The 15,000-nt window shown below is 35.5% G+C and overlaps 1 protein-coding gene across 4 annotated transcripts in view; it reads right to left on the bottom strand.

Annotated features, from left to right (window-relative positions):
* LOC121317052 (1-phosphatidylinositol 4,5-bisphosphate phosphodiesterase beta-4-like) overlaps positions 1-15,000 on the bottom strand; it is a 129,605-nt gene that overhangs the window by 112,559 nt on the left and 2,046 nt on the right. For all 4 annotated transcript variants that reach the window (XM_041252623.1, XM_041252621.1, XM_041252622.1 and 1 more), the window contains exon 3: positions 10,389-10,449. The gene's annotated coding sequence lies outside the window, so the exon portion shown is untranslated. The remainder of the gene's footprint in view (positions 1-10,388; positions 10,450-15,000) is intronic.

Below are 15,000 nucleotides of genomic sequence, written 5' to 3' on the forward strand. Positions count from 1 at the left end.
TTGTTGACAGATGCACATTTTGACCAGTCTTGGCCATAAAAGCCTGTAGCTCTTGAAAAGTTGCCATTGGCCTCTTGAGAGCCTCTCTGATCAGTCTCCGTCTTGCTCAGTCACCCAGTTTGGAGGGACGGCCTGATCTAGGCAGGGTCTTGGTGGTGCCATACACCTTCCACTTCTTAATAATTGTCTTGACCGTGCTCCAAAGGATATTCAAGGCCTTTGATATTTTTTTATACCCATCCCCCAGTCTGTGCCTTTCAACAACTTTGTCCCAGAGTTCTTTTGAAAGTGCTTTGGCGCTCATGGTTGAGTCTTTGCTTTGAAATGCACTACCCAGCAGAGGGAATCTACAGGAACTGCTGAATTTATCCTGAAATCATGTGAATCACTACAATTTAACACAGGTGGAGGCCACTTAACTTGGTGTGTGATTTTGAAGGCGACTGGTTACACCTGAGCTAATTTAGGACTGCTATTACAAGGGGGGTGGACACGTATCCAACCAAGCTATTTCAGTTTTTATTTGTAATTAATTTTCCACAAATTTCTAGAATATTTTTAATTCCAGGCTATAAGGCAACAAAAGGCGAAAAGTTTGAGCATGACATATATATATATATATATATATATATATATATATATATATATATATATATATATATATATATATATATATAGATAGATAGATAGATAGATAGATAGATAGATAGATAGATAGATAGACAGAGGGAGGGAAGAAAGAGAGAGAACAAGGAGACACAGAACAATAAACACAAGGAGCTGTCAAAAAGTTGCTTTACACAAACAACCCAAATAAAAAGGATAACTCCACTGGAGTCCTGCACTATTCACAACAGGAAGTCCTTATGGTCCCTTACCATCCCTAAACATATACAGAACCACTCTAGCCAAACTAAACACACCTGATGCTCTCTGTTCTTCTGCAGCAGACCATGCACTTCCTACTTCCACCTTGATAAAGGATACGAATAACATGACCTTTGGGCACTGACCTCAATCTGTGTCTGAAAGAGTCTCCACCCCTTTATCCAGGCTTCTATTACCTGACCCATTTCTTTGGCATGTATATTAAATTACAAAGCCCTAAATAACATAACAAAAAGTAAATTGACACCAGCAAATAAAAAGAGAATATCTATTTCAGAAAAGTACTGCCTTCATTACATATCAACCACTAGCCCACTGACATATAAATCATAATTATTTGTCCTCAGTCACAAAGTAAAATATAGTTTCAAGATTTAAAATGAGCTGCCTCTCAAAATGAGCTAAGGATCACAAGAATCAACTCAACTGCAACTTGAAGATGGAATTCAGAAACCTGTAATACTCCTAAAGGTTCAAATGATTTCTCTTGTGTCTGATGCAAACAATGGTTTTATGTAAATGGTTAAAACACTGTGTGGCAGAGCAAAGCTCTTCCCTTTAAATTGGCAGGGATGGGGTTAACTTCCCCTACCTGCCTGGGTTTATTATGTTCAGGTGGCTGGGGTTGATTAGTTGATTAGGTTGATTAACGATCAATCAGCGCCCAGCCACCTGATATAAAAGGAGGCCTCTGCTTCTCATTTGGAGAGAGGGAGCTGAGGAAGCAGGTTGGTTTTTTTTGGGTTGTTTAGAAAGTTTGAATCCAGTGAAGGCATTGCCCAGCCTGGAAACTGTTATTTTTGTAAGTTTTGCTTTTTATCTTTTTTGTGTTTAAATTGCTTTGTTTTGGCCCTTGTGCCCTTTCATTTTTGTGTTTATTTATAATAAAATAGTTATTTTTTTGAACTGCAGTCTGTCTCTGGGCCTCTATCCACTCGCCAGCCTGCCACACACTGTTTAAATGTATGATTGTCACATGAACGCAAGTCATCTACACGTGATACCTGTTCATTTAATGGACATTACAGTAGGCCTGCTACATTATTGAGAAATGTAATTTAGCAGTAAATCTGATCTTTTGAGACTGAATACAGTATTATTTATTTCAAACACAATGGTGTAAGCTTAAATGATCTAAACAGAGAAGAACTTAAGCAAAAGGAGGTGACTATTACTTTCATAGCTCAAGGCCCTCCATGAGATTTGACATCCATTTGGACCCCTACCAAATGAAATATGGTGAGAATCGTTATCTTTGCAATCCCTACCTGTTGTTCTATAGTGGTACAAGGAAATTAAAAGAGAAAACCAAAACTGTGATATTTTCTGGTATACTACCGGCACCTTGCAAAGGACCATATGGACAGCTGGAAATAACTAATCAAAACGCATGGTTGAAGATGTGGTGCACACGGGAAGGCTTCACCTATCTTGATCATTGGACCACATTCTACAACGAGGACTATCTGTATAGACGGGATGGACTGCACTTAAATAACAAGGGAACCAGTCTACTTGGAGAAAAGATCCTTGAGCAGGTTCAGAAGCATTTAAACTAGAAAGGAAGGGGGGAGAAATCAACAAAAAAACAGAAGGGAGACCGCATCAAAACAAGAACAACAACTCGGGTAAGACAACCATTAAATGTATTTATCTAAATGCTAGAAGTATCAGAAACAAAATTCTAGAACTTGAAGCTACTGCACTAACAGGTAACTATGATGTGATAGGTGTTACAGAAACGTGGTTGTTTGAGAATGATGGGGACGAATATAATATTTGTGGGTATACACTGTATAGGAAAGACAGGCAGGACAGAAGAGGAGGAGGGGTAGCGCTATACATAAGAAACAGTCTTGAAGCCCAGGTGTTAAACCTGGACAAAGAAAATAAAACCGAATCAATATGGGTCAGAATAACGGACAAAAATTCAAAGGGCATAATAATAGGAGCATGCTATAGACCGCCAGATTCAGATGGTGAGCACAATAATCTGTTATACAATAACATTAGAAATGCATGTAGCAAAGGAGAAGCCATACTAATGGGGGATTTCAACTTCCCCCAAATAAAATGGGAAAACCCGGTGGGTAGCACGAAGGATGAAATAGAAATGGTGGAAATGACAAATGACTGCTTCCTAACACAATTTGTCAAGGCACCGACTAGAGGGGAGGCATGCCTTGATTTAGTCTTTTCAAATAACGAAGATAGAATAACTAAAACAGAGGTCAGAGAACCACTGGCAAACTCAGACCACAACATGGTCTCATTTGAAGTGTTTTTTAAAACACCAAAAGTAATGACTAAAGCTAAGGTTTACAATTTTAGAAAAGCAAACTATGAAGGTATGAAACAGAGACTAACAGAAGCAGATTGGAGTAAAATAGAGAAAACACAAATTCAGAGAGCTAGGAAGTAAATTAAAAGAGAAAACCAAAACTGTGGTATTTTCTGATATACTACTGGCACCTTGCAAAGGACCATATGGACAGCTGGAAATAACTAATCAAAACGCATGGCTGAAGATGTGGTGCATACGGGAAGGCTTCACCTATCTTGATCATTGGACCACATTCTACAACGAGGACTATCTGTATAGACGGGATGGACTGCACTTAAATAACAAGGGAACCAGTCTACTTGGAGAAAAGATCCTCGAGCAGGTTCAGAAGCATTTAAATTAGAAAGGAAGGGGAGAGAAATCAACAAAAAAACAGAAGGGAGACCGCATCAAAACAAGAACAACAACTCGGGTAAGACAACCATTAAATGTATTTATCTAAATGCTAGAAGTATCAGAAACAAAATTCTAGAACTTGAAGCTACTGCACTAACAGGTAACTATGATGTGATAGGTGTTACAGAAACGTGGTTGTTTGAGAATGATGGGGACGAATATAATATTTGTGGGTGTACACTGTATAGGAAAGACAGGCAGGCCAGAAGAGGAGGAGGGGTAGTGCTATACATAAGAAACAGTCTTGAAGCCCAGGTGTTAAACCTGGACAAAGAAAATAAAACCAAATCAATATGGGTCAGAATAACGGACAAAAATTCAAAGGGCATAATAATAGGAGCATGCTATAGACTGCCAGATTCAGACGGTGAGCACAATAATCTGTTATACAATGACATTACAAATGCATGTAGCAAAGGAGAAGCCATTCTAATGGGGGATTTCAACTTCCCCCAGACAAAAAGGGAATACCTGGTGGGTAGCACGAAGGATGAAATAGAAATGGTGGAAATGACAAATGACTGCTTCCTAACACAATTTGTCAAGGCACCGACTAGAGGGGAGGCATGCCTTGATTTAGTCTTTTCAAATAACGAAGATAGAATAACTAAAACAGAGGTCAGAGAACCACTGGCAAACTCCAGTTCCTATCCAGTTTTAAATAACTTTAGCATAACTGAGGCAGAAGTGTTAAAGGGACTAGGAGCTCTTAAAATAAACAAATCCCCTGGGCCAGATGAGATCCTCCCAGTAGTACTCAAAGAAATGAAAGAAGTAATTTACAAACCGCTAACCAAGATCACGCGGCAATCTCTTGACACAGGGGTGGTATCGACAGACTGGAAAATTGCAAACGTAATACCGATCCACAAAAAGGGAAACAAAACTGAACCAGGTAACTACAGACCAGTAAGCCTGACTTCTATTATATGCAAACTTATGGAAACTATAATAAGATCCAAAATGGAAAATTACCTATATGGTAACAGGGTCCTGGGAGACAGTCAACATGGTTTTAGGAAAGAGAGACCGTGTCTAACTAACTTGCTTGATTTTTTGGAGGATGCAACATCGATAATGGATAATTGCAAAGCATATGACATGGTTTATTTAGATTTTCAGAAAGCTTTTGACAAAGTCCCGCACAAAAGATTAATTCTCAAACTGAACGCAGCTGGGATTCAAGGAAACACATGTACATGGATTCGGGAGTGGTTAACATGTAGAAAACAGAAAGTACTTATTAGAGGAAAAACCTCAGAATGGAGTGTGGTAACCAGTGGTGTACCACAGGGATCAGTATAAGGTCCTCTGCTATTCCTAATCTACATTAATGATTTAGATTCTGGTATAGTAAGCAAACTTGTTAAATTTGCAGACGACACAAAAGTAGGAGGAGTGGCAAACACTGTTGCAGCAGCAAAGGTCATTCAAAATGATCTAGACAAGATTCAGAACTGGGCAGACACATGGTAAATGACATTTAATAGAGAAAAGTGTAAGGTACTGCACGCAGGAAATAAAAATGTACATTATAAATATCATACGGGAGATACTGAAATTGGAGAAGGAATCTATGAAAAAGACCTAGGAGTTTTTGTTGACTCAGAAATGTCTTCATCTAAACAATGTGTGGAAGCTATAAAAAAGACTAACAAGATGCTCGGATACATTGTGAAAAGTGTTGAATTTAAATCAAGGGAAGTAATGTTAAAACTGTACAATGCACTAGTAAGACCTCATCTTGAATATTGTGTGCAGTTCTGGTCACCTCGCTATAAAAAAGATATTGCTGCTCTAGAAAGAGTGCAATGAAGAGCGACCAGAATTATTCCGGGCTTAAAAGGCATGTCATATGTAGACAGGCTAAAAGAATTGAATCTGTTCAGTCTTGAACAAAGAAGACTACGTGGCGACCTAATTCAAGCGTTCAAAATTCTAAAAGGTATTGACAGTGTCGACCCAAGGGACTTTTTCAGCCTGAAAAAAGAAACAAGGACCAGGGGTCACAAATGGAGATTAGACAAAGGGGCATTCAGAACAGAAAATAGGAGGCACTTTTTTACACAGAGAATTGTGAGGGTCTGGAATCAATTCCCCAGTAATGTTGTTGAAGCTGACACCCTGGGATCCTTCAAGAAGCTGCTTGGTGAGATTTTGGGATCAATAAGCTACTAACAACCAAACGAGCAAGATGGGCCGAATGGCCTCCTCTCGTTTGTAAACTTTCTTATGTTCTTATGTTCTTATATATTCATTATGAATCTAAAAAGTACGATACAGCTAAATGCAAGGTAGTAAGTATTACACTTAAAATCAACCCATTGCTTGGTCCCCTTGCAAACCACTGACCTACACAGAATGTCCTTACCAAGTTTGTCACAATATAAGTGGTTCTTTAAATATTAAAAAAAAAAAAAAAAAAAAAAAAAAGTTGTGGTAACCAATACAGGTAAAAAAAAAACCCTAAAATTCTAATATGCATGTCATTCTCCTACAAAATTATTTTGTTCTGCTTTGCATTTAAATTAGGGCTGCTCCGATTAATAGATTAATCAGACCGTTTAATCAGCTAAAGAGTTGATCACAGACTATTTTTACAATTTAATCATGCAGAATTTTATTTTTGTATATAGTATAAAATAAAAAATAGAAGATCAGAATTTTCTCTGCGGCAGTCTAATCATGAGTGAGCGGAGGTGGGATATAAACAATTGAAGGTCTTTATTAGATTTAACCATTGGGGAAGTCAGAGATCTCCCCTGTTTTTACAGCTGTCCAATCATCAGTGAGCAGAGGCGGGACATAAATATGATAGGGTAAGCGGTGTAAGAATAGCTGAATTCCATGCGATCTTGCTTGTTACAGAGACTGTTGTTGAGAATTATACTGAACACTTTTAAGTAATATTTCAAATTGCTTTTTACAAATAAAGAAATGTCATAAGACAACGTAGACATTGTAGTCAATTTGGTTACAAATCAATTTTCAAGAAGAACTTTCTCAAAAAAAATGGAGGTATAGACAACAAATACCTGAACTGACACAGGAAAGGAAGGGAAGGGATATACTTGCCACTTCCAAAATTTAAATTATTAAAGGTAGCCGGTAGCTGTCAATTTAAAAAAAGTACACTGTTGGAAATGCATTTTGTTCAGTACAGAAAAGGCTACAGCAATGTACACTGTCTAACGAAGTCAGCACAAAAACATGAGTATTCACAAAGCCACCTGCTAGCCACTGTTACACTCAAAACATTTGGAAAAACCCGGATTGATGTTCAATTCGATGAGCAGAAGCATAGGGATTTAATACATCACAATGAGCAAGTAAGAAAAACCTAAGAGGTTCTTAGATTGATTCTGTTGTTTACCCTGGCAAGCAAGAACTGGCATTCAGAGGGCATGATTCAAACAGAAGTAATTATGTGGAATTACTTTCTCTGATTTCTGAATATGAAAGCATGGTAAGCAATCACTTGTCAATAGCCATAGTATTCTCGGGTACCTCTAACAAGATTCCAAATGTCTTAATCTCTTTGGTGCCTCAGGTTCTGCTAGATGCAGAAGTACAGGAGGAAGGCAAGTATGTAGCTGTGTAAACAACCCATATTCTGTGAAAATGTGTTTCATTTACTAAAATAAAAATAATAATAAAAATGCTTTTAAAAAGTCCAAATTACCACTGGGATAATTTTTTTTTTTTTTAGATTCTATTGATTTTTTCATATTACTATGCAGGACAGCTGCTATAATATCGTTATTATAGCACTCAACAGTCATTTATTATACCAATGTCATTTTACAGAAAAAAACAAAAACATCTTACTAATGTTATCTGAGCATAGGAAGTTTTGTTGCTTTACTGTAACCCTTATTAGCAGATATTACTGGAACCATTGCCTATTTTGAAAAAATAAAATAAAATCTGTAGCTATATATGAAGGAAAATGTTTAATATAACTATATACTCACACAAGAACATATTCTCTGGCAAAATCATTTTGAAACAGTGCTGTGAAGCGGAGAGTAAGTGAGAGACTGAGATTATTATTATTTATTTGCCGTGATCCGCGGCTGACAGTGGTCCTTTTATTTTATTTATTTTACCAGTGTTCCCAATAAACAGTTTGGACAAATACTACCTGTGTGAACCTGTTTGTTTTCACAGAGCGTTACAATATACAGTATACAAGTGTTGCTGATGCAGTCTGGGCGAAATTTGGGCTTGCTTGGTATTGCAAAAACCACTGATCAAGCCTCAGTGCAAAGCTCAATCAGTGTTTTTTTTTTTTTTTTTGCATCACAAAACGATCCATTTTGTGTACTCTGTGCAGCACGGCGTGAAACTTTCACTGATTCATAAACTCGCCCCTGATTGATTATTAATTATTATTATTATTATTAATAATAATAATAATATAATAATAATAATAATAATAATAATAATAATAATAATAATAATAATGTTAGTCCCACTCAATACTTAGTCACTTTCATGAAATCAGTAAAAATAATAATTATTATAATATTATCATATTAATTTATTATTATAATAATAATAATAATAATAATAATAATAATAATAATAACTGAGAACTTGCATGATTAAAGTTTTCAAAATGATTACTATTGTTATTGTTAAGATTTTTTTAGATTATTATTTTTTCTTCTTCCTAAAACTTTAAACTGCTGCTGCTTCAAAGCTGTGTGACCGATCAGGTTCTGACTTGGCAGGTAACAAGCTGGATACATTGGCTGTCAGAGGCTGAACATTTTTTGCTGCTGCATCCTTGCAATTGGCGCCATGACACATTTTTCGATAAAACCTTTCGACATCTTCTTCTTGGGAATCGGTGAAGCGATTGATCTGAAATTTGGCATAAATCATCTGCATCCAAACCCGCATCACGTTTACGAAGCAGAAGTTGCTGTGATAAATTTTCATGTCAAAATGGCTGCCACAAATCTTATCGAAACGCGCCCCTAACAACAAACTGCTGCAGTTTAAAAACCATTTGTCCAACAAACTCCAAACTTGGTACTTATTGTCCCAGTAACAATGGGATACAAATATGTGAAAATGGTGATGTTTTATAAAGCAAAATGGCCACCACATATACGTTTTATATTTGAAATTTAAACCTGTGTCAGCTGACAAACGATTTACTTGACTAACTCCAAACTTCACAAGCATCTTCACTGATACTGTATCAGTACAACTGACTTTTAAAAAATTGTGTTGTCTGGAAACAAAAATTGCCGTTTGACGCATTTTTTTGAAACCTTTCGAAATCTTCTTCTTGGGAACCAGTGAAATGATTGAGCTGAAACTTTGCATATATCATCAGCATCCAAACCCACATCAAATTTGCGAAGCACAAGTTTCTGCAATAAATTTTAATGTCGAAATGGCTGCCACAAACTTTAATGAAATGCTGCCTTAACAGCAAACTGCTGGTATTTGAACACCGTTTGACCATCAAACTCCAAACTTGGTAGTTATCGTCCCAGTAACAATGGGATACAAATATGTGAAAATGGTGATGTTTTATAAAACAAGATGGCCGTCAGTTATACATTTACATTTGAAATTTAAACCTCCGTCAGTTGACAAACAATTTTACAACTGACTTTTAAAAAAATGGTGTTGACCTGAAACCAAAATGGCTGTTTGATGCATTTTTTTTTTTTTTTTGTTTTAACTAAACCTGCTTCTTCCAGTAATTGCTTAAGCGTTTGGTACTGGTACTGGGGCTTGGAAGCCGCAAAACTGTCTGTCAGTTCTAGTTATTATTATTATTATTTTTATTATTATTATTATTATTATTATTATTATTATTATTATTATTATTATTATTATTATTATTGTTGTTGTTGTTGTTATTATTGTTATTACTAAAATTAAATTATTATTCAAACTACAATTCTTTTTGTTTTGTTTATTTTTTATTTATTTTTTGGTCCTGCAGTTCAGAATGGAAATCTTATGTGGTTGTATGGAAATGTGTTTACCAGCGTTGCCAAACAAAACGAAAATACAAAGTATTTATTTAAAAAATACTTTTATTTCTAAATTATGATGTGTCCTGAATTTTTGGTAGACATGATAGAGGCAACGGAATCAGGTTTTCTAATCTGCCCGTGACTGGCAGCTGCAAACTCAGGTTTCGGTAGTAGGCTACTGGCAGTGGATTCCGTTTGTCTTTTTGCAACACCTACCGACGGCAACCAGGGAATATTAATAATGCTAATGATGTCATCAAAAAGAGGCAGATTTTCATTCTTGAACAACGGCAGTCGCCCGTATTCTCAAATAATTTTATGAACAGCAATATAGACAACTTTTGTTAGTTTTAAACTAAATTAGTTGTGTTACGGCAGCTGGCAAGTACTTTTATGAATAGGGCCCTAAGAATCTTAGGTTAACCTACATGACTGTACTTCACATAGCAATGTGTAAGTAACAATTACTGCATTTACAGGGTGGCATCACGTGTTAACTCTGATGCTGCAGACACTTTTGCACTCGTTACATGTCAACATTATTCAACTGTGTAAACAGAAAATAATTGCCACCATAATCTAGGGAGGGTGAATGTTCCTTTCCTGTTTACTTTTACTCTCCCAACTTTGTGGCTCCAGACTCTCTTGTGATTGATATGCTGTAACATATGTAAAAAACAGACTTTTACAGACTTTTAACAATGTATTCATCAGAAGCAGCATAATTTCATTTTCTACAAATAAAATTTACTTACCAAATCAGCATGGGATTAGTTTGATATTTATTTTTTTTAATCAGAAAGCAATCTTCTTTTCCTAAAAAACAAAAGAAATGGGATTCATATTAATAAGACATTTCCTGCCAAAGTAGCATGATATTCTAGTAAGAAATCAAACCAAAAGACTTCTTTAATACCTTATAAAGGCAGCTATGACACTTCTTTTTAGATTGTACAAAAGTGTAGCAGATGCAGCTACTTCAGTTGTATTGTGCCAAGCAAAACACAAACATAAAATTCCAGTACCTTCAAATGCCCAGCTATAATAAGACCTGGACTCATACCACAAATGAACTCTTTCCAGAACATCTCATGTTTCACTGAATTTTAGTTGGGGACTGAATAAAGAATCCTTCAAATACCACACTCAAAAACTAAACAAACTTACAGGAGACGACACCATTAGTTATTCTCAATTTGTTGTTAATAAATGCTAAGGCCTTGCTCTGAGCGTTATCAAAACAAAGAGACTTAAGCTTAAAAGGGTTTACTGAAACTGCACTTTAAGCTTGCTTCTTTGAAAAGAAATCTGGCCTACCAAGTACTAATAAAATAACAACAGAGTTCCAGTATGTACAGTTGGAATTTAAATGCAGTACCCAAAATAAGCATGCACATACTGTTAAATTAAAATGCAGCAGCATTTTACTGTTTGTCAAAGACATTTAGATAAAGGGTGCTAAATATAATGTTTCTAGAATATGGTAAAACTGTTTACAACATGCTATACATGACAGAAAACTGGTTTCTAAAAGACTAATGGATCTAACTTGATTGTCTGCATTTCTCTTTAAACACGCTATTCTCCAATACTCTGTCCTGGTACATCAGGTCAGCAAGTTAGAGATCAATAGACTCTGTACATTACTGCAAATCCTACAAAACCTAAGGCTCACTTTGTTGCTGTGACATTAGACACTGAAGTGTTGGAAAACAGAAGTGGGCTGCAAATACTGTATTTTTGGCCAGTTTTCACGGACGCTTCCTATATCACTGCAATCCAAAAAGACTATGATTTATTTACAAATGTTCCCAACTGGAGTGTTCCAGTGTTGTGCGGAAACAGGAGTTTCATTTAGTATTTTCAGCCTGTAATCTCCAGTATAACCCATGAATATGTTTAATATCAGGCTTGCATCCGTTGACATTTGATTCCCATTCAACATTCACTTATTCTGTAGCACTAACGCTGTGATTATACTTCCAAAATATACAATACTTGACACAGCACTGGGTACCTTGAATTAAAGTACACTCAATGTCAGTCCTCAAAGAGATGCTTGAATGATGTATTGCAGCCCTTCCTAGCCTTTCAATAGTAGATTACTTTGTTTTAATAAACACACACTGAATAAATGTGTTAAATTAAAAACATATGTGGCTAAGGGCAAAATGGTTGTCCTAGATTCGTAACAGGCATACCTTTTGTTCATTATACTTTTATTATGTGTGTGGGTGTGTGTGTGAAGATGTATATAGGTGCCATATATTACGACCAGCTCATCCTGGGTGGCAAAGAGTGGGTAAAACTGTCAGAAATCCCACCCACCACATAAATAAAGCACCATCACCATCCAGTTCATATAACTCCCTGCTTTCTGTGCTTTTGCCACAAACTTCAAACATGTTTTTTCTTTCTTTAAAAAAAAAAAAAAACAATTGTTGGAAAAGTAAATATTAACCCTTTAATATGTGTTTACACTGTTTGCTTGTTTTTTTTTTTTTTTATACACATATTTATTTCAATATTTTGAGAGCACTTTTCTCACTAAACATGCCCACTCTCTCCTTTGAAACACTGTCACATAATTTCTTGCTTTGGTTTTTATTGACTAAAAGCTGTAATAGCCCATTTGTGCGTTAGCTAGATCATGCATACAAAACCAAAAAAAGGACCACACTGTTAAAGCTACTAAACTTTGAATTTACTGGATTGAGTTAAACTGGTGGCACACGTAAATGCCTTCCAAAACCTGCTATCCCACCTAAAAGTTTATAGATTTTGATACTATATTAAAAAAAGCAAGGCAAAAGCATCTCTAATCTCTGTACATCTAATATCCTATGCACCCTCCATAAATAAAACGTGATACTGCTTGTTGAAACCCAGTGAAGGTTGTTCACATTTTCAGAAATGATCATGGATTATACAGGTAGTGTGAATAGGGTTTTACATAGTATTAAATGGTCTGAAATTACACCCTCATCATTTTATCTCATCACTGTCCTCAAAATATAGCCTATAAACTGTTCTCTATTTTAGTTTCTCTTTAGAGCTGATCCTCCTTTCCTCTCCTCCAGCCAATGCTCTTGAGATTCCAGATGAGTGAAAAATGCTTATTGAACCTCTTGTACGATATCTGTTTTTTCTCCCCTACACAGCTTTAAGATTTAAGATTTAACCACAGATTGTTGGTCCATCCATTCGGAATATATTGCTTGCGCCTTTCTAGCTTTTAGTATTTAATAGAAGCCATTTGAGGATTTATATTTCAATTACCGTATTACTTTGAATTACCGCAGCTCTTGAAAAAGCGCCACACACAGATATCAGATTTGTAATAGGTGCAGCCCTCGAATAAACACTGCTCTTAAAAATGAAACATGTACATTTTTTTTTCCCTACCCCAGCTCAGATAAATGCAGCATTTAATAAGAATTGCATACAAAACACAGTATGGCAAAATATTACAAATAGAAACAAAATTAATTGAATAAACTTGAATAAAATGTATTTAATTCAGAGTAATACAGTATTTTACATTTGGGAAGTTCCTGAAACAACGTTTCATTGCTTTCTAACCGCACTGTTTGACCGTAGCATGTCCATGTCCTCGATTTAGTTTTCACAGAAACAGGTTTACAAACGCACAATTAAAATACACTTTTAAAAGACTTATAATTACAAAGTAATGTTAAACCAACAAAACATTTTGAACCAGAAATATTTTATCACAAAGTACTTAAATTTCATTAGGAATAATTTTAGCTTCATATGAAATATGTGTGTACAACAGAACAAATCAGATGTTTTGTGTTCGATCTCATTTTACCTCAATGTTGAACATCCCAATTCCCTATATGGCAGATTGGGTAGTCTTGTGAATGTTTATGTGATTTTTTTTTTTTTTCAAATACATACGCATTAATTCTGAACTGCCCCTATATACTGTAAAAAGAATTAAATGGTAGCAAAAACATGTTGTATTTTTCAAGAGAATTAAAAATATTTTAACCCTTTAGTGCAAGATACCGTAGCAAAACACAGTACAGTCATATTAAAGCATTCTAAAAAACACACAAGCATGGTAAATAACAGATATACTGTATGGTCAAAAAAAAAAAAAACCTTGTAAAGAACATCCACAGATTAATATGCAAGGTAATGAACACAAAACAACTGTATAGGTCAATTCCACAGTAATTGACATACAGGCATCTTCCAGAGCAAAACTTGAGACATAGATGTAATCTCTTGTTGTACGATCAACTGTTGCCTCAAACTATTCCAATGCCAATAGCACATGAAGACCGAGTGCATTAGAAAGGCAGTAATGTGCGTTTCAGTGATGTGCAACAGTAGATACCAAAGATGCTGTGATGTAGCTGCATTAGAGGCTTTTGAGCTCACAAAATAGCCATTCTAAACAGAGCCAATTTTTTAGGATCATCTGCAGAAGTTTGGAAGATTAATAAACATAGAACAACAGCACCTGTTTAATACAAGATTAAATTACAGTTAATTTTGATACAGGTACTCTTATCTCTACCACATAAGGTTGTGCTATACCTAAAGTGCAGTATCTGTATTATGATCAGATATTATAAAAAATATTAGTTACAACTTACCTGTCCAGAGAAAATGGAACGAATTTGCAGTACAACACTGCTATAGTATCAAGAATAAAGACACATCTGGTAAATCAGCTGTAGTACTCGTAACTGTTAATTGAATGTTTAGCTATTTATCAATTTCATCAATGCGCAAACTACATTTAATTACGCAATAAGAACAAGCGAAGACATTTCTGTTTAAAAATTGTACATCTTTTGTTCACGAACTTCGCTGTGCAGCTCATGGCAGTTGTCCAATTAGCCAATTATTCCTGGTGACTGAGTAACTGAACCAAGTTAAATAAATCAACAGCAAATCAGATTTTCCAAAACAATTCACTGATCACATTGTAATTGTTTTCATTGTGTTCAGTAACTGGACAGAGGGTCATGAACATTAACAATGTTAGCTGAGTTATGATTAGCACTTGAACTTTAGGGTTTTATTTTCTTAAACTCTGCCTCCTTTTAAATGTTAATTAGTAGTTGCTAAGCTGTCTCTGCATCCTAATAAAGAGACAACTACTAATTAAAGACTGGGTTTAAGATTATCTGTTTATTTTCTTTCTTTCAAGATTTTAAATGATGGACTTGCTGTCAGTGTACACTCCATACACTCAGTATTTTAGCTGAAAAGAAAATCTGCAAAGACAACTCTGCTAAATGAGTAAAAATAACAAAAGCACAACGATAAACAAGGTGACTGCAAGAACGAAATGCAGTTAGGGTCAACGATGAGCAATTAACATAATTG

The sequence above is a fragment of the Polyodon spathula genome, chromosome 6, assembly GCF_017654505.1.
Source record: "Polyodon spathula isolate WHYD16114869_AA chromosome 6, ASM1765450v1, whole genome shotgun sequence".
Lineage (NCBI taxonomy): Eukaryota > Metazoa > Chordata > Actinopteri > Acipenseriformes > Polyodontidae > Polyodon > Polyodon spathula.